At 35.7% G+C, this 24,321-nt stretch overlaps 1 protein-coding gene across 8 annotated transcripts in view; it reads left to right on the forward strand.

The window, feature by feature from the left end:
• Window positions 1–24,321, forward strand: part of LAMA2 (laminin subunit alpha 2) — a 614,828-nt gene that overhangs the window by 307,761 nt on the left and 282,746 nt on the right. The window lies entirely within an intron of this gene.

Below are 24,321 nucleotides of genomic sequence, written 5' to 3' on the forward strand. Positions count from 1 at the left end.
TGTATGGTGTAAGAAAGTGGTTCAGTTTTATTCTTCTGTTCTGCATGTCACTGTCCAGTTTTCCCAGCACCATTTGCTAAAGAGACTGTCTTTTTTCTATTGGATACTCTTTCTTGCTTTGTCTACCAAACATTTAAAGAAGAGTTAATACCTATTCTACTCAAACTATTCCAAAGAATAGAAGAGGAAAAAAACCTTCCAATTTCACTCTAGGAGGTCAGCATTACCCTAATACCAAAAGCAGATCAAGACACACACACACACACACACACACACACACACACACACACGAAGAAATGCAGGCCAATATCTCTGATAAACATAGGCATAAAAATCCTCAACAAAACATTAGCAAACTGAATCCAACAACACATTAAAAAAAACATTCACCATGATCAAGTGGGATTTATTCCTGGGACGCAAAGGTGGTTGGATATTTGTAAATTAACCGATATATATCAATCCAAAAGGGAAAGGATAAAAACCATATGGTCACTTGAATAAACTCAAAAAAAGCATTTTACAAAGCACAACATACATTCATAATAAAAATTCTCAACAAAGTAGGTTTTGAGGGAGCATACCTCAACCTAATAAGGTCATATATGAAAACCCACCACTAACATCATAGTCAATGGTAAAAAACTGAGAACATTTCCCCTAAGGTCAGGAACAAGACAAGGGTGTCTACTCTCACCACTTATATTCAACATACTACTGGAAGTCCTAGCCACCACAGAGAAAAAAAAGAAATAAAAGGCATCCAAATTGGTAAGGAAGAAGCAAAATGTTTACTATTTGCCAATGATATGATACCATATATAGAAAACCCTAAAGACTCCACAAAGAAACTACTAGAACTGATAAATGAATTCAGGAAGGTAACAAGATGTAAAATCAGTAAACAGAAATCCATTGCATTCCTATACACTTATAATAAAATAGCAGAAAGAGAAATTAATAACCCCATTTACAATTGTACTAAAAATAATAAAGTACCTAGGAATAAACCTAACCAAGGAGGTGAAAGACCTGTGCTGTGAAAACTGTAAAATGTTGGTGAAAGAAATTGAAGACGACATGATCAAATGGAAAGCTATTCATGCCCATGGATTGGAAGAAGTATTTTGTTAACATGTGCATACTATCCAAAGCAATCTACAGATTTAATGCAATTCCTATCAAAATAGCATTTTTCACAGAAATAGAACAAATAATCCTAAAATTTTATGGAACCACAAATCTGAATAGCCAAAGCAATGTTGGAGGTATCCCAATCCCAGATTTCAAGATATACTACAAAACTGTAGTAATCCAAACAGTATGGTACTGGAACAAAAATAGACACATAGATCAATGGAACAGAATAGAAAGCCCAGAAATAAACCCATGCTTATATGGTAAACTGATCTTTGACAAAGAGGCAAGAATATCCAATGGGAAAAAGTCTCTTTGACAAATATGCTGGGAAAACTGGACAGCTACGTTCAAAAGAATAAAACTGGACCACTTGCTTAAACCACACACAAAAGTAAACTAAAAGTGAATTAAAGACATAAATGTGAGAACTGGAGCAATAAAAATTCTACAAGAGAACACAAGTAGTAATTTCTCTAAATTGGCTAAACATCATTTTCCTGAGGCAAGGGAAACAAAAGCCAAAACAAAAACAAAAACAAAAACAAAAACACCTTGAGACTCCATCAAAATAAAAATCTGTGCGACAAAGGAAACAATCAACAAAACTTAAAGTCAACCTACTGAATGCAGCAGATACTTGCAAATGACACACCCAATAAAGGGTTAGAATCCAAAATATATAAAGAGCTCATACAACTCAACACCAAAAAATTCCCAAATAATCCAATTGAAAAATGGGCAGAAGACATGAACAAACATTTCTCCAATGAAGATTTACAGACAGACAGCAGACACATGAAAAGATGTTCAACATCACTAATCATCAGGGAAATGCAAGTGAAAACCACAATGAGATATCACCACATACCTGCCAGATGGCTAAAATTAAAAACACAAGAACCAACAAGTGTTGGCAAGAATGTGGATAAAAAGGAACCCTTGTGCATGGTTGGTGGGAATGCAGACTGGTGCAGCCACTGTAGAAAACAATATGGAGGTTCCTCAAAATATTAAAAATAGAATTATCATGTGCTCCACTAATTCCACTACTGAGCATTTATTTACCCAAATAACATAAAATACTAATTTGAAATAATATATGGATTCTTATGTTTATTGCAGCATTCTCTACAATAGCCAAGATATGGCAGCAACTCAGATATCCATTGATAGATGAATGGATAAAGAAGATATGGTGTATGTGTACAATGGAATATTACTCAGCCCTAAAAAAGGATGGAATCTTGCCATTTGCAGCGACATAGAACTAGAGAGTATAATTCTAAATGAAATATGTCAGAGAAAAAAATACTACATGATTTCACTCAAATGTGGAATATAAGAAACAAAAGAGAAAAAAAGAGACAAACCAAGAAACAGACTTTAACTATGAAGAACAAACTGTCATCAGAGGGGACATCAGTAGGAGGATGGGTGAGATGGGGGAAGGGGGTTAAGAGTACGTTTATCACAATGAGCACAGAATAACGTATAGAATTTTTGAATTACAGTATTGTATACCCAAAACTAACATAACAGTATTAACTCTACTGGAATTAAAATAAAATTTAAAGTAAATAAAATGGTAAAATATTAATAATAGTAATAACTGAAGTGTATTGAGCATTGATATGTACATCTGGAATATATTAAGTATTCACATATATACCTGGAGCAGTGGTAATTGCTTTACTTGAACTATCTGATTTGATCTTCACACAGTGCTCTGAAGTATGTATTACCTTTATTCCTATTATATAGCAAAGTGCAAAAGTGTGCTTAGTAGTGGGAGAATGGAGGGATATTTTGCAGTATAATAGTATGGCTGTATACTTTTTATCTGTGTATGTTGACATTGAATACTTTCACGCTGCTAAGGCAACACTGTAGAACGCACCTTTTATTTCCAGGCATAAACACACTTTATTCCTTTGTCCCATAGTTCTTGAAACTGCTCATGCACTTCCTTCCTCTTTCCTTTTACACTGATGATTAAAAATGAGAGCTTAGACTTTTCCTTTTTGTTTTTTTAACAAAAAGCAAGCCAATGGAAGATATGCCCTCTAAAATGTTGTTTAGTGCATCTTACACATAAAATGATTCAGTTGGTTAAGGAATATTTTCAGATTCTGAAGTGCCATGTTATTAGGTATTAGCGACATTTACTTATATATGAATAGATACCATCTGCCTCTATTATAGTTACCATCGCTATATCAATACAATATATGTGGAGTTCCAAATACATTGTACAAAAATGATATAGAAGGAACAGTGGTCATCAAGATCCCCTTGATTGAAACTGCATCATACAACGTTCTTTCCTTTCAGCTCAATAACCTGAGAAATATAGCTGTCTATTTAAAGAAGACATTTTCTTGTTTGGCAGAATATTATGATCTCAGAGCATATGTACAATATGGTCTTAATTTGTGTCTATCTGTGCTAGGCTTAGAAAAGTCACTCTAAGTTTTACTTAATTTATTTTGGAGTTTAACTCTTACTTTTGACATGATTTATATTCTAAGGAGAGCTCAGCTTCTTCCTGCTTGAAATTCAGCAAAATGACACTGGATACGTAGACCAAGTATATGCTCCTATTATAGCTGTGTCTGCTATAGGGCCACAGTTCTTTTGTTTGAACTGCCAAAGTTTTCAGTGTAAGTCTTCCTTTTCTGGCTGTTATGATTTAATCCGCTAACTTCTATCACTCCATTAAAAACTGTGCAGTCATCCTGTATCTTAGAACAAAATCTGCAAGTTCCTTTTTCTTTTCCCCTACTTCCCCTAGCTGAAATATTTTGTTTTTATTATTTCAAAATTATTATCACAGCAACTGATTACAAATTGCAAATCTGGGTCTGTTTGCAGAGCGGGTAGGTAGTGACCCCTTAGGAATTCCTTTACATTGGCATATGTGGGAGGCTGAATACTGATACCTGTAAGTATGTCCACATCCTAATCTCCAGAACCTGTAAATAGTTGCTTTACATAGCAAAAAAGGACTTTGCAAATATAATTAGTTTTAAGGACATGGAGATGGGGAGAGTATCTTGGACTGTCCAGGTGGACCCAATCAAATCACATAAGGCCTTAAAAGGAGAAGAGGAAGGCAGAAAAGGGGATCAGAGTGATGTGACAGTGGAGGAAGAAGAAACTTGAAGCATGAGAGGGACTCTCTCCATCATCATTGTCTTTGAAGATGGAGAGGCCCATGAGCCAAGAAATGATGAGCTCTAGAATCTAGGAATGGGAATTGGCCAATAGCCAGCAAAGAAATGGGACCATCCGTTCTACACCTGTTAAGAACTGAATATGCCCACAATCTGAGAGAGCCAGGAAATGGATTCTCCCCTAGAGCCTCCAGAAACAAGTGTAGCCCTGCTGATACCAGGAATTTAGACATTGTACCCCAGTGAGGCCCGTGTTGGAGTCTCCCCCACAGAACTGTGAGATAATAATTTTGTGTTGCTTCCAGCTGCTAAGGGTGTTATGAAACCAATAAGAAACTAATACAGTATAGATGGATACTCGTATCTATGGACAGAAGGAAGTGGGAGTTATGTTTGACAAGAACAGGAGGAAATAATGGGATGAAAAAGATCAATAGAGAAGATGTCATGGGGTTTGTCCCCTTTCTCCTGTCGCTTTCTTGTAGGATCTTGAGAAACTCGTTTGAAGCCTTACTTCAATAGAGAAAAAGGTGGAGGGCTAGAAGTGAGGGAGATATTTTTATGAAAGACGTTATGAGACAGATTGTGGCACAGGGTGGAGGAAAGCCCACTCTCTCTCATCTGACTGAGGGCCAAAGGCAGCTTTGCATGAAGCTGGGTTCTCACTCTGGGTACTGGCAGTCAAGTAATGAAAAGATCAATAGCGATATCGATATATATGTATATTTTTTTAAAGAGAGAGAGAAAGTAGGGGAGGGGTGCAGGGAGAGGGAAAGAGAGACTCTTAAGCAGGCTCCATGCTCAGTGCAGAGCCGACGTGGGGCTCAACTTCATGATTGTGAGAACATGACCTGAGTCGAAATCAAGAGTCAGACGCTTAACTGACTGAGCCACCCAGGCACCCCTGAAGAGATGTATTAATGAAGGACTAAAACAGAATTGCTTTGGAGATGTAAAGGGGCCTAATAACTATCCTTATTGGACATCGGTGTCAGGGAGATTTCATTTCTATCCACAGACTTGTGAGGCCTGGGAGTATGTGCATGATGTTAAAAAGACTATCAATAGAATAGCCTCAAAATATGTCCAAATATTCAGCCATTTTGAATGATGTATACATAAGGCTACAAATAAAAACCCAAAAAGTGAATCATTCATCATAATAATTCTACCAGTCCAGCTATTTGTTATATAGAAGGCCCTTAGCGGACTCCTGGTCTTGCTGACTTTTATGAGTTTTTCATTTATATCACAGAGTCAGTATGTTCAAAGTATAACAAAAAGTAAGTTGAAAGAAGAATGTATAGTGGTATTTCTTCTTCATGCACACGTTATACAGATCTTCCTCGACTTAGGATGGGCATATATCCCAGAAACCCATTGTGAATTGAACATATCTTAGGTCAAATATGCACTGAATACTCCTAACCTATGGAATATGGTAGCTTAGCCTAGCCTCCATAAAACATGTTTAGAACACTTCCATTAGCCTACCGTTAGGCAAAATAATCTAACACAAAGCCTACTTTATACTGAAGTGTTGAATATGTTATGAAATTTACTGAATAAAAATGAAAGTGAAAACCAGAATGGCTGCATGAGTACAACATGGTTGTAAGTGTCTTGGTCGTTCACCCTTGTGATCATGTGGCTTACTGGGATCTGTGACTCACTGTTGTTGCCCAGCATCATGAGACGGGATCGTACCACATATCACTAGCCCAGAAAAAGATCGAAATTCGAACGGTGAAGTGCAGTTTCTACTGAATACATAGCCCTTTTGCATCATCATAAAGTCAAAAAACTGTTATGTCGAACCATCACAAATTGGAGAACATCTGTGCTGGAGCTATTTTTTGTAGTAGGCACTCCATTGACATGGATATAGTTTAAATTGGATAAGAAGACTTTAGTAAGGCAGCAAACTGTTTATTTAAGAGGGTAAATTTAGAAAAGAATTAGGAAATCAAAACTACATATTTAAAATTAAGCCATATTGGGGCACCTAGGTGGCTCAGTCAGTTAAGTGTCCAACTTCGGCTCAGGTCATGATCTCAATAGTTCATGGGTTCAAGTCCCGTGTCGGGCTCTGTGCTGGCAGCTCAGAACCTGGAGCCTGCTTCGGATTCTGTGCCTCCCTCTTTCTCTGCCCCTCCCCTGCTTGTGCTCTGTCTCTGTCTGTCAAAAATAGACATTAAAAATAAAAATAAAAATAAAAATAAAATAAGCCATATTGATGTGAATAAATCAAAATTCTTATGCTTATTGTTAATTGTATGTACTTTCATGGTATTTAAGAAACTCAATTGCATGGAATATATTTTACACATTCAATCATTAAACCATCTAGGTCGTATACTAGGAAGCATAAAACTAATCAGTGACTCTGAATCTTTATGAAACTATTCGCACATAGGAAAAAACTTGTCAATGGACTCAACTGAATTCATCTCAGTAGCATACTACAAATTGTGACCTATGTATTTGAGTTAATTAAATGCAGTAAATTAAGTGAGTCTTACCTTACTCTAGTTTATTTTAGGTATAAATGTATAATATGAAAGGACTGGAACGTAAAATCTTAAACGTATCTCTGAAATGTTAAAATGATAATTTCCTGATTTTTACCTTTACAAAAACTTATTAACTCACCTCAGAATGTTTTATAGTCACTATGGAATGCTCACATTGACATGAATGACAAGCAAGAAAATTCCAGGGACTGGGAAGTTTAGAACCAACTGAACTAGAATGAAACAATAGACGTTTCGGTGTATTGAGTTTGTCGACAAAAAGAATGGGTTCTTCCCAATTATTATGGTAGTAGTGCATTCATAGTTTTGGGCTGTTTCACTTTGCTTTTATCAAGCTCCAGTGAGGTAGGGGCCAATGAGCTTTAACCAGATGACTCGAAGATCCTTTGTGTTCTTGCTTTCTCCACTGACTTGCTGTGTATGTGAGCGCCTCTCCAAAAGAGCAAGCTTTGCTTCTTCTTCTTCTTTTTCATCTATTGACAAAGCTACCAGGCTTTACTATCTTCATCTTCAAAAAAAAAAAAAAAAGCATTTATATTTTTGTAATAGAAATACATGATTTTCTTTGCTATATCCTTAGATTTGTACCTGCTTTTAACAGGGCCAAGCTTGACACCAGGCCGTATATAAAAATATACTTATTGAATTACCTAATAATAAAATCATAACAGAATTTTATTTGGTCAAGAAAAATGATCACATTTTCTTGAATGTCAGATGTATAACAGTAAGATATTAGAAAAAGTTAATAAGTGATGAATGTGTTTGCCTGATGATTATGATACACATTAACATTTCTTCAATTCTCATTAGCTAAATATAATGTAATTCCAAAAATGTCTATTGTGGCATTAATTTGTTAAAAATTTATTAGGCAAATTACCTTGCAGAAAGAATACTTTCCTTGGATATTCTTCCTCATTTTAAACCTTTAATATATTTAAAATATATTGCCGGATTTGATCACTTTTTAGAAAAATAGTGAAACTCCTTGATTGTTTGGGTTAAGTATTTGATTCTTTTGAAAACTTACTTGATTCTTAATTTATTATTTTAAATAAGTACATCACATGATTAAACAGGGAGGGAATCTTATTAGTGTATTTTCTTAGAATTAGTTGCTAAGTAGAAAAGCTCCTAAATTTGTCTTATAGCTACAAAACTATTCATATCATTAGTTTTCCCCAGTGCTTCTTTGTTATAATTGAAAATTATGATAGTATATCATGAATTTCTTCTGGCATTTGAATATTTATATTACTTGTTACTTCTTTACTGATATGCAAGCAAGCAACTGTAGTAGTAATAGACTTTAATACATTACTCAATCTCTGAAATGTTAAGGAAAAAGCAGGTAAACATTTAACAAATAAATTGCACCAAAGATTAAAAAATAAATAATAGTACTCTCTTGATTTTATATTTATAAACAGGACCTATGCCAATGGAATAGTTTCAAAATTAGTGTCTTGAGAGGCCAGATATACACACTCAGGCACATACACACTTTTCAAAAATTCTAAAACCAGAAAATATTCAGTTTTCATTACGTGACCATGGTGTGCTCAGTTATAAATTAAAAATAATAAATTAAAAGAGCACTTAAAACCTTAACAACATGCTATAAAATAACTATTCTGGCCCCAAGAAATTAAAGTCACAATTTTAATTCTGAAAACAAAGTATCATAAAATAAACCTGATGTAAAGCAAAAGCAGTATTCAAGAGTAAATCTAAAGTCCTAAATGCTTTCATTATAAAGTGAAAAGAGGAGGAAAAGGAAAAATAAATTAAGTAGCAATATTCTGTCTCCCCCTACACCCTGCCTGAGGAAAATTATTTTATTCTATTCATCTCTAGATCTTTGAAATCTAACCATTTTTAGAATACGGATTATATATTCAATAAAGGTTTAGTGAACGAATGAATGAATGAATGAATGAAACCAAAAAAGAAATTTGACTCAGGAAAGCATAATGCAGATCGTTTGAGAAAAGCAAAGCTATAGAACAACATAGCCTTTGACTGGAAGTGGCTGAACTTATTAAACTAACCAAGGTATTTAACCCAATTGGAGAAAATTAAGATCTAAGAATTTTCTGGTTACCTATTGCTGAGTGACAGACCACCTCAAACTAAATAGTGTGTGTCAACTATTTTAATGCCTACCAATGTTGTGATAAGGAATTGGGACAGGGCACTGCAGGATAGGTACTCTTTACTCCATGATATCTTGGGGCCTAGCAGAGCACACTTGAGTAGTTGTGGGGAGTTGAATGACTGGAGGCTTCTTCATGTATGTGTTCAGTGCCTGGAATATAATAACCCAAAGGTTGGACTTCCCTGAGACAGACAACCAGTTTTCCCATGCATGAACAATACAAGTAGTTTGGGCTTCCTGTAAGCATGGTGGCCTCCGGGTATTTTGACTTCCATCAAGGCTGTATGGGACCCCACTAGAAAATGTACCTGGAAAACAAGGCAAAAGCTCAATCTTTTTTTATGACCTCACCTCAGAAGTTGCAGGTTAAAGCAGTCACAAACCTACCCAGATTTAAGAGAGGGGACAAAGACCCCAGATAATCTGTCACCTTGTTTTAAAACCATTATAACAAAATAAAATAGAACAGAAAACATGTTGTTCCAAACAATAGTATCCACAAACCTATGAAGAGACATGGGAGTGAAAGCCAACACTCAGAATCTCTGCCATTATTTGCAATTTGGGCTTGGGCAGATCGTAGGTATTCTCTGGCCCTATGTTTTCTTAATGATAAAATAAGTGCTTTGGGTCTAAAGGAAAGTTTAAGTCTTTTGACAAGTGAGGAAATAAATGAAGTTAGTAAGATTTTCTGTCCATTTCTTTATACATGACTGCTTTCAGAAATACTGCTGTAGATTCTAAAGTGATGGAAGGTTGTTTATATTATCGAACTACTGCTTATTTATTGAATAAATGACTACTCAACATCAGATGGTGATGCAGGTAGGTTTTTTATTACACACTTTTAGTGAATTTCTAAGAAATAGCTAATATTTGAAAACGTATCATTTCTAAGCATTACATGAGTAGCCTAAATGATTTGATTAAGGAGATAAAGGTCAATATTTTTATGTCTCAGCAGTTCGAGCATGGATTAACTCACAGAAATGGTTTTCTTCTGCCTCAGTGGAAGGAAAAGTTGCTGGTGTATGGACCCAAAAGCTTTTGAAGTTTTGCTATTGTCATTACAAAGTACACAAGCTACTACCCACTTAATTGGAAATATTTTACATTAGTTTAATAGCTGGAGATAGCCTTCTGTTTTAACTGATAACACAAGTTTTATGCTTTTCCACATACCAAGACATAAATGGCAGCTCAATGAGAAAAATTGATGAAGAGCTTGAAAATTAATGAGACATAAAGCTTTTGACTCTGACCTTGAGATGCAGTTTGGTATTTATGATGTTAAATTACTTGCCTTCTTCTTAAATAGAGAAACAGCTGGTTTGTGTGGGAGGGATGTTCAGTTATGACTGAGAAGAAAAAGAAACAGAAATCTAAAAACCTTCAGAAATAGTATATAAATTATATACGTACTACAAAATTCAATGCAATATGTTAAAGTTCACAGAATGCATAGATGTTGCCCCTCCCCTATCCCACCAAGAAGTATACAATTGTGTTGATGTAAAGTCCATGAAGAAAATAAGTGGCCAAAGCTGCATAAATATTTCACCCCCATGAGAGTGTGAGAAAGTGTGCATTTCATGTTGTGATTGATAGGATTGCTTTTATGCCCCTTTTTGAACTCTTAGCAGGAACTTTGGAGTGTCCTGAGGGTCTGTCTGCCTTTATATGGCAGGAACTCTGTTTTCTTAGAAAATAGTAAAGAATACTGTTTGTACTCCCTTTTTTAATAAAAGGGTACCTACAGTTTATGGGAATAGAGGAACTTAGTAGAAAAATTGCAAACTTTCTTATATAGATTATAAGAAATTCTCAGGTTTATTTTGAAATTTTCACCATTGGTTTTCTTTGACTTATAGTTTTATTTTCATTCTTTTTTTTTTTTTTTTTGCTTTTTAGTTTTATTGTTTTTAGTTAGGGAAACCATAATCTGACCTGCTTTTCATAACTGTCTGATGAAAGTTGTAGATGTTGGTGAGGATATTTTATTCTAATGATATATCTACTGAAAACAAAAAGGAGAAAAGGGAAGGCAAATCTAAAATACCATGTAATAAAATTACTTCAGCCTAATAATTTCTGTATATTAGAGAGTTTTCCAACTGAAGCAGGAAGTCTGGAACTTTTAGTTGAAATTGTATGATCTGACAGGCACCAGATTTCTATTGTCATTAAAGTTAAGGAATTTTAGAACTAAAGGTATCAGATAATAAAAGTGTGAGTATATGTAGTCTCCAAAATGTGTTAATAAATGTTACATTGTATAAATCTCAGAATAACACAGTAAAATAAGGAGGAAAATTTCCACAGTAGAGATGATGATTTTTAAAACTTAGATAAATATTTGCTCAAAGTCAGACTTCCATGAGATTTGCATGAACTGAGACATCATGTCAGCTCTCTTTACTTCCACATTCTATACTCTGGTTTTGGCTTCACTCTTAAGAAACAAATACTTTTAAAATTACACATGTGGTTTGTGCAAGGCGGGCTAGCACTCAGGTCTGACTCCCTTTTTCACTGTATTTTACCAATATCACTCATCCAGAGACCCCTAATAAATATATTTTAAAGCATTCTTCATAAAACACACTTTCTAATTGGTTACCAGAAACATTTTGCAGGTGCTTAAATCACAAATATTTTACTTCACTTGTATATTCCAGATAACAATGCAGATGCTATTAGTCATTCCATCTGATAAAATTGATTTAAGAATAAATACTATCAGGGCATCTGGACTGCTCAGTTGATTAAGCTTCTGAGTCTTGATTTCAGCTCAAGTCATGATCCCAGAGTGATGAACTCAACACCTGTATGGGTGGAGCCTGCTTAGAATCCTCTCTCTCTCTCTTTCTCTCTCTCTCTCTCTCTCCCCCTCTCTCTCTCTCTCCCCCTCTCCCTCTCCCTCTCCTTCTCCCTCCCCCCTTCATGTGCTCATATGCACCATCTCAAATAAAAAAAAATAATAAATAATATCAAAATCATAGCTATCATGTATTTTGGGGCTCTTATTTTCTCTATTTCTACATTTCTGTCTTAGTAGAATATATACACACACACATATGTATCTGACTCATTTTACACAAATGGTAGATACACAAATGGTAATGGATAAAGATTTTATTTAGGTGGGTGGGTGGGTGGGTATGGTGTAGGTTTGCTTTGTTTGATTGGTTGGTTAATTGTTTTGTGTTGAATGGATGCACCCAAGTTTGTTCAGGTGTCATAAAAGAGATTAAAGATTGACTTTGGTGCTAGACTTTGAGGTTCAAATTCTGGTTTCACTACTTAACAGCTTTACAACCCCACAAAAGTAATGAAATCACTCAATGCTTGAGTTTTTCAGCTTTAAAATTAATGTAATGATCATAATAATGTGTTACCCTTATTAATATGTCTGTTAGTAATCACTATTGATGAGCATTAGTCTATTTTTAATATTTCTCTACAACCACTGTTGCAGTGAATAATCATTTACCTACTATATCATATATGAGCAAGTTTGGCTGTTAGATAAATTTCCAGAGGTAAAATTGTTATATTGAAATGGATATGCATTTGTAATTTAAGTACACATTGCCAAACTGACCCCACAGATTTTGTACATACTACCATAAAGACATGAAAGTTCTTGTTTCCCTAATTCCCTCACTCATAGAGTATGTTATCAAACTTTTAGATATTTACAACTCTGATGAGGGAAAATAGTACTTCAGAAAAGTTTACTTTGTTTTATTATTATTAGTGAATAGAGTATGTTTTCATCTTTCAGGAACGATAGTATTCTCTTTTCTACACAAGTACTTAGACTCAAATTAGCAAACCTATTTTGAACTTGCTTCCAGAATAATTAGGAGGGAATATGAAATAATGTTTCAAGAAATTCTGAATGCCTGGTATAGAACCTGGAGAATAGGTTTTACATAGTTCCCCCCCTGAATTTTTTTATAAAAACCCTTCAAGGTAGGTATTTTCATTCTCTTTTGACATAATACAATGTAAACTTCAGAATTAAATTACTTTGTCCAAAGTCACACAGTAAATATATGGACTAAGATTAGAGAATAGGTCAGTCTTATTCTGAAGCACATGATCTTTGCATTCTAGAGAATGCACAATGAGAATGTGTGTATGTGTATGTGTATGTGTGTGTGTGTGTGTGTGTGTGTGTGTGCATGCGTGCATGTGTACATGTTTGAGAAACAGAAAGAGTCTTGAGGGGGAATATTTTAAAAATTAAACATAAATCAAGAATGAATCTTAATATCACTAAAGTGACAATGTGGTTGTGGGCAACTTAACCTCTTAGAGCCTCAGCTTCCTCATGTCTACAATATAATAACAATAATCATAAATCTACATGCTAAGATTTTTTGAGATTAAATAAAATGATGCAAGAAGTGCTATTTAAATTCTAAAGTTCCAGATAAATAGTAACTCAATTATGTATGGCTCAGTAACTGGATCCCCTTAATTTTTGAGATGTACCGTATTTATATATTATCTATATCTTGCTAAAAAAAAAGTGCAAATGTTTTTATTTTCAAATGTAAAAAATCCAGATCATACTGATGTGTCACCATAGTATGGTGGTAGTGGGAAAATCTTGCTCCGAATAGTTACAAAATTTTGGAGATTGTTTTCCATAATCATGACAATAACAAAACAATGATAGCAGCTAACCTTTATTAAGCATTTATAAAGTGTCGAGCGCTATTCTAGATTATTCACTTGAGCTCTCACAATGACCCTATGAGGCATTTATTGCTTCATCCTTTACATTTTCCAGATGCAGGCTTGATAAAAAGAGAGATTAAGTAATCTGCTATAGTTCACACAGCTAATAAGTAATAATATTCCCTGCTACCTCAAGAAGTCTAGTTCTAGAACCCATATACTCTTTTCCACTATGCCATTGCAAATCTCTAATGATGTCTATACAAGTAGTTTTCTCTTAATGAAATGTGTTGTTTGCCCTCTAAATGTATTATTTCTAAAATCACACAGAAAGGAGCTGGTGTATATAAAAGTAATTACTATTCTGATATTCTACAATACAAATTGAGAAGGGTTACCATGATATTTAATTAACCAACTGTTAGTAAATTAGCTGTAAAATTTCTCATGGTGGAATTGCAAATTGCCCATTGATATCAGATCTAGTCCAACCTCTTGGCAGATGTGGCCACTCCTTCTTTATCATCCCAGGCAGATGGACCTCTATTCATATGTCTTTAAGGATATGGACACTCTACAAAACTCATTCCATTTTCAACAGTTCTAGATATCAGAAGTTAATTTTTATGCTGGATCAAGAAATACCCCCTACTTCCTTTAGGTAGACTCCATTTTTATGCAACAAAGAGAGCAAAGTTTCTTTTTATTATACATGATAGACCTTTAGATATTTGAATAAAATAATCATGTTTTTCCTATGGCTTTTATTCTTTAAGGTTAAATATCCCCATTACCTTTCTGAACCTCTTGTTGTGCTTTTAGAGCCGTCAGCATCCTGGTCACACCTCCCCGCTGACCTCTAATTTGTTAACTCTTCTCTTAAATAGTGGTGTCAAGGATGTGCTCTGACTAGCGATGATTGCGGTGGGATCATTGCTCCCTTTAATCTGTATGCTACGTGTCTTTTTAACACAGAGAGTACATTGTTTGCCAATATATCAGAACATATTGAAAATGTATTTGTAACTTATAAAATATGTATTAGTGGCTGCTGGAATTTACACTATTATCTTAGCATATAGAATCTGGTGAAAAGCGATGACATATGGTTGCTTTATGTGTGTAAATGTCGAAATGACTTAAATATTGATTTTTCCTTTCAGCTGCAGATCAAACTTCCCACATGCTAAAGGGCCTTATTTTAAAATAAATGCACTTATAGTTTGCCAGTCAGCAGTACAGTAAGTTGTTGCAGTAAGCTCAAATCACCAAAAAACTCAAATAGACATATTTCCCTTGGTCTGTTTTTAGTACTGACAAAGATAAGAATAGAGAAACCAATAAAGGCCTATTCTAATAACAACTACAAGCTATCTCATGGGGGTAGTACAAATTTTTTGTACCAGTTTTTTATATCTTCTCCAACTATAATACATTGAAATGATATATGGTGTTGAATTTGATGAAAGTTCAGCACATATTTACACAATATCTACTATCTGTAAGATACTTATGCAAAGTACCATAGGGAAACATTAAAACATGGACAAGATCTGCCAACACTGTGGTCTCTTCCAGAAATGCTATGATTTTAAAGTGCATTTAGAATCATGAAATAAATATCATTATGGTTAAGTTTTTAGAGTGTAGTGTGTATGTATTAATTTGGAAGTTATTTTTATTAAAATAGTACAATTTACAACATTCATTGAATATATACTATGTGCTAGGTATCAACTGAAGACTTTTATAAATATTTACTCATTTCACCTTCATAACAAACTGCTGAAGTAGGTGTAATTCAGTGCATTTTAGTGAAAATTAATTGAGATTCTGCAAGCATAGATAACTTTCCCAAAGGCCGTACAACATTTAAAGGCAGAACCAGAATCCAAAACCAGGTCTGGAAAATCTCTGGGAATGAGCTTAATCTTTTGTGTGATTTATACATGGTTCCCATGTTAACAGACATGTCAGAAACTCATGCAAATCTTTATCTGTTCATTCTAGAAGGAGGCACTAGAATGTATTTTATTAGCCTGTTGGTCCTCCTCTGGGGTGTGACTTAGTTCCCACTGCATCTTTGGGAATCTTTTCTTCTAAAATTCATAACCAGCTTCTACTGCTATAATAAAGAATCACCTGCAGAGTTCATGAATAAGGGAAAAGAGAAAAAGGAAGAGAGGTAGATCAATTTTGAATCAAATCAAGATAGTATTCCAAGACTGGTGTTCTGGCATCTACCTTTGTGAGAAATAAGTTGTCTGATAGTTCAATATAACCTCTATTTAAATAATGTAGCCTGGAATTGATTGAGCTCATTTAAGCATACAGCCCTTCCAGCCATAGTTAGTGTTGTTGAGGCAAGAACATTGAAAATTACCTATAGGAAAGATAAGAATTCTGTTTATTATACTTTTATTCCTGCTTTTGTAATAAGAGGGGAAAGCTATAAAATAGCTATATACGATCCAGAGTAAAGAATATCCTTATAAGGCAAAACGCTTAAGCAGTAAAATGTTAGCTAAAATTCTTATTCAGATAGAAAAGAGCATTATTGATATCTCCTTTTTACAATGTTCTCCTAACTTTTTTTCAAGGATTTATGTATGCATAAATATATAAAAAATATATATTCATTTGTCAATTATATAAAAATAGTAAGCCTGTTTCTCTTTAACTTGATGGAACTTGGATTAAAATGTATGTTGTTATTTTAATCAACATCCATGTTGTATATCATGAGAATGCAGTTTTCTGTGTTCTTGGCAGAGAACTTGAAAAACGTTTAAGCCCTGGTCAATAAGAAAGTTATGTATACATAAAACCATAATTTACAGTTCATTTGATGAGATCAATGTTTAATTCTGTATTGCATGCACTTTTTTGTACTGAATATTTACACATAAATTAATCCAAACTACAACAAGGGTACCAATGGAGCATTCCATCCAAACCTAAGTAAGTAAACAGAAGACAAACAGCTGTTGCAAAGATCCTGTTTTTGAGTCAGGGCTTGATAACAAAAGGCAGTTTGGAGAATTTGGCTGCTACCATTTACTCACATCTGTGGAGACTGCATTATTTCAACCCAGTACTTGATCCGTGCAAGTCACAAAGTGATAAGTGGTTCTCTCAGTCACAACACTTAGAGGAAACACTAAATCTTAATTTATGTATGGGATATTGTACTTGTAAACACTTCATCATCTTATTATGATGTTTAGCAAATCTGTTTATGGGGTGTTTATATTTTTAAGTGTCCCCAAATGGATCTAAGTAAGTGTTTGTAGAAAATACGTGAAATGGTGTGGGAGGTGGTGAGTGGGAAATAACCTGTTGGTTGTATTTTAAAATTTGATGTGTTTTCTTCTGCACCTCTTGTTATATAAGAATCATTAATTGTCTGGTTTTCAGTTACAGCCAAAAACATTCTTACCTGATCGAAACTGCATAATTCCATTTGCTTTGAATCATAAGAGCGTATAGAGAAAGTACAATTGGGCTTACTTTGTTACACGAGAGACCTCATGCTGAAATAGGTTGGTGTTATTCAAGTGAATAAACCACTAATTTTATAGAAACTCATATAAGTTCATACTTAATTTCTCAATTAAGCAGTTGGATGACTGGACTCCAAGGACACTGATTGGTCAGTTGTTGTTTCACTGAGAGAGTATCTCTGAGGGGCTGCCAGAAGATTCTGTCCTTGGTTCGGTCGCTTTGTAATTTTCACCCCTACTTTGGATACTTATGAAATTCTGATGATACAAAATACAAAGGAATGCAACATTATCAGGTTGGAAGTGGCCATGTCTAAAGGATAAAAAATCAGAAGGAGAAGATGAAACTAGTGGGGGCAGGGAAGAGTAGAAGAGGTGGGGGAAGAGGGGGAAAGGAAGAAAAAAGGAGGAGATGGATAAAAGGAAGGAAAGAGGCAGAGCAGGTAGAGAGGAAGAAAAGAAGGGAAGAATGGAAGCAGGCATGCAAGAAAATCCTGAAGATTTTCCTCTTTGTATCTCCTGGACTACATAATGTAGCCTCTTGCCTTCCAGCCTAGTGTTTCCAGAATGTATTGTTTCTGTTTGATGATCACAACTCCTACTTCTTTTTCTCTGAGTTAAGGTGATGTAACTTTAAGACCTCCTCTGTAAATTCTGCCTGTTCTCTAATTCAACATCCCCTTAGACTTGTTCTATTCTAACTATCAAACTTGGAAGGAAGAGAAACATGTTCTTATCTCAATGTTATAAATGTACCAAAAAGCATGACAAAACGTGAAGTTCTGTTTCTATGTTAATATAGAGCTCCATGAATAGATGCATCAGTAAACACTTCTGTGAGAGGGATACTTTTTCACAGTTTAAGGCATTGGAGCTTCAAAATCTAGAAAGATGAACCACTCACCATGTTTGTGATGCTAAACTGAAATTAACATATATGTTTCATTTATCCTGCTCCATATTACACTTTTCTTCATTTGATTTTAGTACATCCCTTCTGAAATATTTGCTCTGGTAAGCAAAAGTCAATATTAGATTTTACACCCATTTAGTGGAAGAAGAGACACGATGTTCTGACATCAGACAACCAAATATTCCAGGCTTGTTTTATGAAAGAACTTCCCCCCGAGTGTATTGTCCCCCATAGATCATCCATCCTTCACCTTTCAATTCATTTTTCTTGAGATTGGGAGTGGGGAAGGCTAGAACACAAGTAGCCTAATACTAAATACTGTTGTAAAGCTTGGTTTTATGAATTACCTTTAGCCTTTTCCACTCATGAGGGAGAACTTTCCTGCCTCATTAAATCTGTAATGCAATGTGCTGCATGCACAGTACATTATTATGTGTGACATTAGGTTATATATTGCATAGTAACTGTAATGTTACTTGCAAACAAGCTGTTTCTTTCCCCTGAAGGTAGAATTAAAACAGGAACTCATGGGAAACAGCTACTTGTGTTGCTCTTTTCTTAATGGGGTGAATTTGAAGATCAGGAAGGGCTTAGACCTGAACCAGCAATGAATGGGCCCTGTTTCTTTTCCTTGCCTCTCGATTTGATATCTGAATCTTTCTGAAGAGAATGTTGCTTAATAGATATGAAGAAAGGTAAAAAACAAACAAACAAACAACAACAACAACAAAAACTAGGTCTTTGGGGACCCTGATGAAATGAACTGTTCCCATTAAATTCACTTTCTCTTTGTATTGAAAAGGAATACAACTTTCATCTCTGCTAAATATAGTCTAATCTACCCAGCAAATGTAAGAATTGCCTCAATGTGAGCTGGAATTGAACTTAATTCTTCCTGTGGAAAACCATACTTCTCTGGCCAATAGAATAGTGACAGTTTTGTTTGTCAATAGCCGGAGAAAATGAAATGTTCTGCTGGAAGTACTTTTAGTGCTCTGCAAAATTACAGTAACCAGTGTTGTCCCCAAAATGGATGAGTTTGAAAGTCTCAAAGATAAAATTAATAAATTGAGTCTACATAGCCCCAAATTGTGGAAAATTAAAGCTATGCACAGTACGTGTAACTTATCAATGTCATGGGATGTATTGTTAGAATGCATTCTTCAGTGTTAATGGATGAGATGGTTTATGCAGACCTCTACCTGTTCTAAAGTCCGTTAGCTCTCTTATCTGTTGTGGTTGCCCCTGAGTCTTCGGGAATATCACTAAAAAAACCCCTTTTCCCTCTTCAGTCTTCTGACCAGTGGGACACTAGCCAAGCAAAGAAAGAAAAGCAGATCTGAATAGTCAGAGAGCTGTAGGAGTGAGAATTTCAGCAGGAAAATGAGTTGAAGCAAATCTAAGTAGTAGAATGGGTAGATATGCACAGAGGCTAAATCTGAAATTCCCAAACTTCTTCAATTTGTGGTATTCTGAATGTCTTTGTATTTTTTTTCCACAGTGTCTCCTAGACCAACTGAAACATGCCACTGTAGTTACAGCCCAACAGCTTCATAAATATTTACATTTTAACAATTTAGCAACCATTGAAAAAGATAAGGCACGTAAGTTCAGGCCACATAATAATCTCTTTTTTTTTTTTCATAACAACAATGACTTACTAGAGGAGATTTGTGTGCCTGTAATAACACAACTGTTCAAACCTAGAAACAGAGTGCACACGGCTACCTTTAATTCCTGTTTCACATTGATTTTTGTGCAATAAGTGGTTTTTATCATAGCACACACTGAAAACTTTGCTTACCAAAGACATGACATTGCTGAAAGTGCAAGGACCCAAAAAACACAGTTCAACATTTTGAGAATATCTGTGAAAGGAATATGACATTAATGTTAAAACTGTGAAGTACCTCAAGCTAGTTGTTTGCCTGGCGTCCAACAGATACACAGTGTTGCTTGTGTTTCCTTTAAATGTTTACACTATCCTACGGTGCCTTTGTGAGTTTACTGCAGGGCCCTGGAGCGCCTGTGCAGAGTTTGTGAAAAGGGCGCTAAATAGATCCTAGACTTATTGAAACTGCGTAGAAACTCAAATGATATTATAGATCCCAGGGCCACTGTAGGCTCTTCATGACAGAGGCAACAACAGAAGTAACAGTTGATAAAATCCGCCCCCCCCCCCCCCCCGCCAAAAAAATGACTGAAGTCAGGGAATTGAATTCAAATGCTTGGTGAGGACCTAGTAAGGGTGATGCAGCAATGAAAATGGAAAGCTAGGAAAAGCATTTCAAGAGAATAAGATTGAGACTAATTTGATATAAATAATACAGTGAAAACAATATTGTATGACACCTACAGTTTCTCATTTGAAACAGAGAAGTAAAGCAACTGACCTGACCCAATCATGGGAGTTGGGAAAATAATCAAGTGTGTTTCCTGGGAAGATCCAGATAATGAGATTAACTGGGAATGTGGAGTGTTTGAGACATTATTAAACAATCAGTACAAGGGCGCCTGGGTGGCTCAGTCAGTTGAGCGCCCTACTTCGGCTCAGGTCATGATCTCTCAGTCTGTGGGTTCAAGCCCCACGTCGGACTCTGTGCTGACAGCTCAGAGCCTGGAGCCTGTTTCGGATTCCATGTCTCCCTCTCTCTCTGCCCCTCCCCTACTCATGCTCTGTCTCTGTCTCTCAAAAATGAATAAATGTTAAAAAAATTAAAAAAAAAAAGAACAATCAGTACAAGACTGCGATAGGCTGAATTGTATCCCTCCCCCCAAATTCTAATGATGAAGTCCTAACCCCCAGAATCTTAGGATGTGACACTATTTGGAGAAAGGATTTTTAAAGCGATAATTAAGTTAAAGTGAGGGAATTAGGGTGGGCCCAATCTAGTATGACCGGAGTCCTTGTAAGAAGAAGGCCAATAGAATAGTGTGTTCTGACAAACACAGAAGGAAGGACCAGGTGAGGACACAGGGTGAGGGTGGCCATCTATAAGCCAAGATGACAGCCTGCAGAGGAAACCAGTTCTTCCTACACCTTGATCTGATTTCTGTTGTTTAAGCACCAGTCTTTGGTATTTTGTTATGGCATCCTGAGCTAACTAATACATGGCTACAGCACACGGTGGAAGATACAGATGAGGAACCAGGCGCAAACATAATTAAATCCATGAGAGAGGAATGGGGAGACAATAAGAAAGGATAACCAAAGGGAATAAGAATTTTGCAGACATCCATACACATAGTATAGAATAAGAAAGAAAAATGTTTCTACAAATGAGATAGTGGTATGACCCAGGCAGAGGAAGGAGTATTATGAAAGTTTGGTACGACAGGAGACAAAGGAGTCGAGAATTTTAAGAACTATTACATGCTACATACAGATTTAACAATAAAACTGAACAGAAGCAGAAGGTCCATTAGTGGTTGCCAGGTAGAGTTCATAAATGAACTTTCAAGAACACTTTTTTTTTTTTAATGTTTATTCATTTATGAGAGACAGAGACACAGAGCATGAGCAGGGGAAGGGCAGAGAGAGCGGGAGACATAGAATCTGAAGCAGCTCCAGGCTCTGGCTGTCGGCATAGAACCCAACACAGGGCTCAAATCCACAAGCCCTGAGATCATGACCTGAGCCAAAGTCGGTGGCTTAACCAACTGGGCTACCCAGGTGCCCCTCAAGAAACATTTTTTTTTAATTTTTTTCTTTAATGATTATTTATTTTTGAGACAGAGAGGGACAGAGCATGAACGAGGGAGGGTCAGAGAGAGAGGGAGACACAGAATCTGAAGCAGGCTCCAGGCTCTGAGATGTCAGCACAGAGCCCGACGCGGGGCTCGAACTCACAAACGGTGAGATCATGACCTGAACCGAAGTCGATCACTCAACCGACTGAGTCACCCAGGTGCCCCCTCAAGAAACATTTTTAGTGGAGTACCAAGGGTTAAGACAGGATGCAATAGATAAAATAAGAAAGGCTGAATGGGTAAGAATAAAGAAAATGCGTGTAGTGTCCTGTATCTGAGAGTTCGGCAGTGAAAGTAATAACCATACATGATGGCTAGAGGAGACAGTCAAGTCAGCTGATGATTGGCAGTCCAGTGCACACTGGATTTGACGGAGAGCGTGGAGACTGGGATACTTAAGGGAATATAGGAGAGTGGGGATGCAAGGACTTGAAAGAGGCACATAAGAGCCATTTGGGATACGGAGCGACAGGTAGAAGAGGCAGAGACTTCTTCATCCAAAGCTATAGGAAAGGACAGTTTGTACTCTGAATATTGCTATAGGTTTTTCCCAAAAAACGAGATCCCTCAGAAAAGAAGATGCTGTCGTATAATTGACTCATCACAGAGACTTTCATATGATGGTATGTACTTGTCAGGAAAGACACATTAGCTGGCAACATCAGGAAATGCTTGGCTTTATTGCTTATGAAGAGATAATGGAGGTCAAGGAAAAATAGAGGGAAAGGAATTTAACAGAGATTAAGTGATTATTCCTAAGGATATGACCTCTAAACTGTGGGATGGTACCTTAAATAATCCTTTTTCAAAATTACTCAAAGTACTTGACTAAGTACCAATATAGAAATGGCCATAAATATACACCTTTACAGTGAGTGAAAAAGGTAGTGATTCTAATATTCTAGAAATGGGTACTTGATTTGGAGGAAAAAACAAATCTGGTAACTTAACATACACCTTTTTAAAATGGTCTGTTTTTCACATAACTTAGGTAGAAGTAAAATGGATTCACTCATGAAAATTGTTAGTGGATTCCAAAAATTAGTTCCAATAATACTGACGTATAGGTATGGAAGATCCACGAAAAGAGTTGGGGACAGTTGCTTTATGAAATGTGAGTGAAGGGCAAATTTTCATTTTTATTACTATAATAGTAATGATAAGCCCTCAGAAGAATAGGTTGAATTAATTTCACTCCTTCATTCATGTTTTATATATGATCACTGACCTGCAGAAGAGCCCTTTCTTTTTCTGTATTTGTTTCTTGTTTGTTTTCTCCATTTCCACCCTCATTTGTCTCTCAAAGTGTTTTACATGCTAGATGATTTCATAATTATTATGAGTAGGTGTGGAAATGGCATAAACAAATGAAATATTGTAACAAATCAAACATTTTTCTATTTTATCTCAAGTCTGAAAACCTTGGATATTCAAATTGCACTCACTTTGACTCTTTTTATTAGCAAAATAGGCATTAGCTTTATCTCTGAGGTCCGCACATTTGTATAATTTTTAAATTAAGAAACTATGAATTAAAATGGAGTGTTTTTCTTTCTTTTTTTTTGAGAAACATATTCCAAAGAAAATAAAAACACATAGTCCAAATTTTACATGATCAAAATATAATTGGAAGCTCAAAAGTTTTGCAACATGATAGACCTATATCCTTGTGTTTTCCCCAAACTCCATCCCTACGTCCTGCTAAATATTTTTATTAATGTAGAAAATTAGTTCAGTCTTCTTTGAAATATATAAAGCCTTCTTTCCTGCTGCCATTCTGGACTCTTCTCATTGAGAAAAATGTCTGGCTGATTTTGAACACGTATGCAAGGTGATATTTTGGATGCTTATCTTAATAGAACCAAAAACCTTTTACATTGATCCACCCTTTGTTACTCACAATGATGCCAAGCCCTATAGTCCAGGCAGATATTTATTATTTTATATATGAGAAGACATTAGAGTAGGGCTATTTCTCAGGGGAACAGGGGAATAAAAGTTTTCTGAATTCTAGTTCCTTGTAGAGCTCCATATAATGAGCTCGTAGAAGACATTGCGGAGCTGCAAGTTGAAAACCCTATTTCATCAGCCATGGAGAGCTATGTGCCATTCCCCATGGAACGACTCTGCAAAGAATCCGGGCTCCTCCTTCTCCATCCAGTGCATCGCCCAGAATTGCTTTGTGGTCAGGGTCTGCAGTAAGAGGCCACAGAGAGCTGATGGCTGTGAAGCTGGGTCTCTGTTTGTCAGCACGGAGGAAACAGCAGAATACAAATCATCAGCTTTGTTTTATGAATGTCTTTATTTACAATGCCAGAGTGGAATTTTTAAAAATGGACTGCCGTATTTGCATTGAATCTGTCACTCAAGCCCCATTGTTGATTCCTGTCCTATAAATGATCTTGCTTTCCTATTTTTTTTCCTTTCTACAAGGTTACTGTCAATGTCAGAAGAT

Source organism: Leopardus geoffroyi, chromosome B2 (assembly GCF_018350155.1).
Source record: "Leopardus geoffroyi isolate Oge1 chromosome B2, O.geoffroyi_Oge1_pat1.0, whole genome shotgun sequence".
In the NCBI taxonomy this organism is placed as follows: Eukaryota; Metazoa; Chordata; class Mammalia; order Carnivora; family Felidae; genus Leopardus; species Leopardus geoffroyi.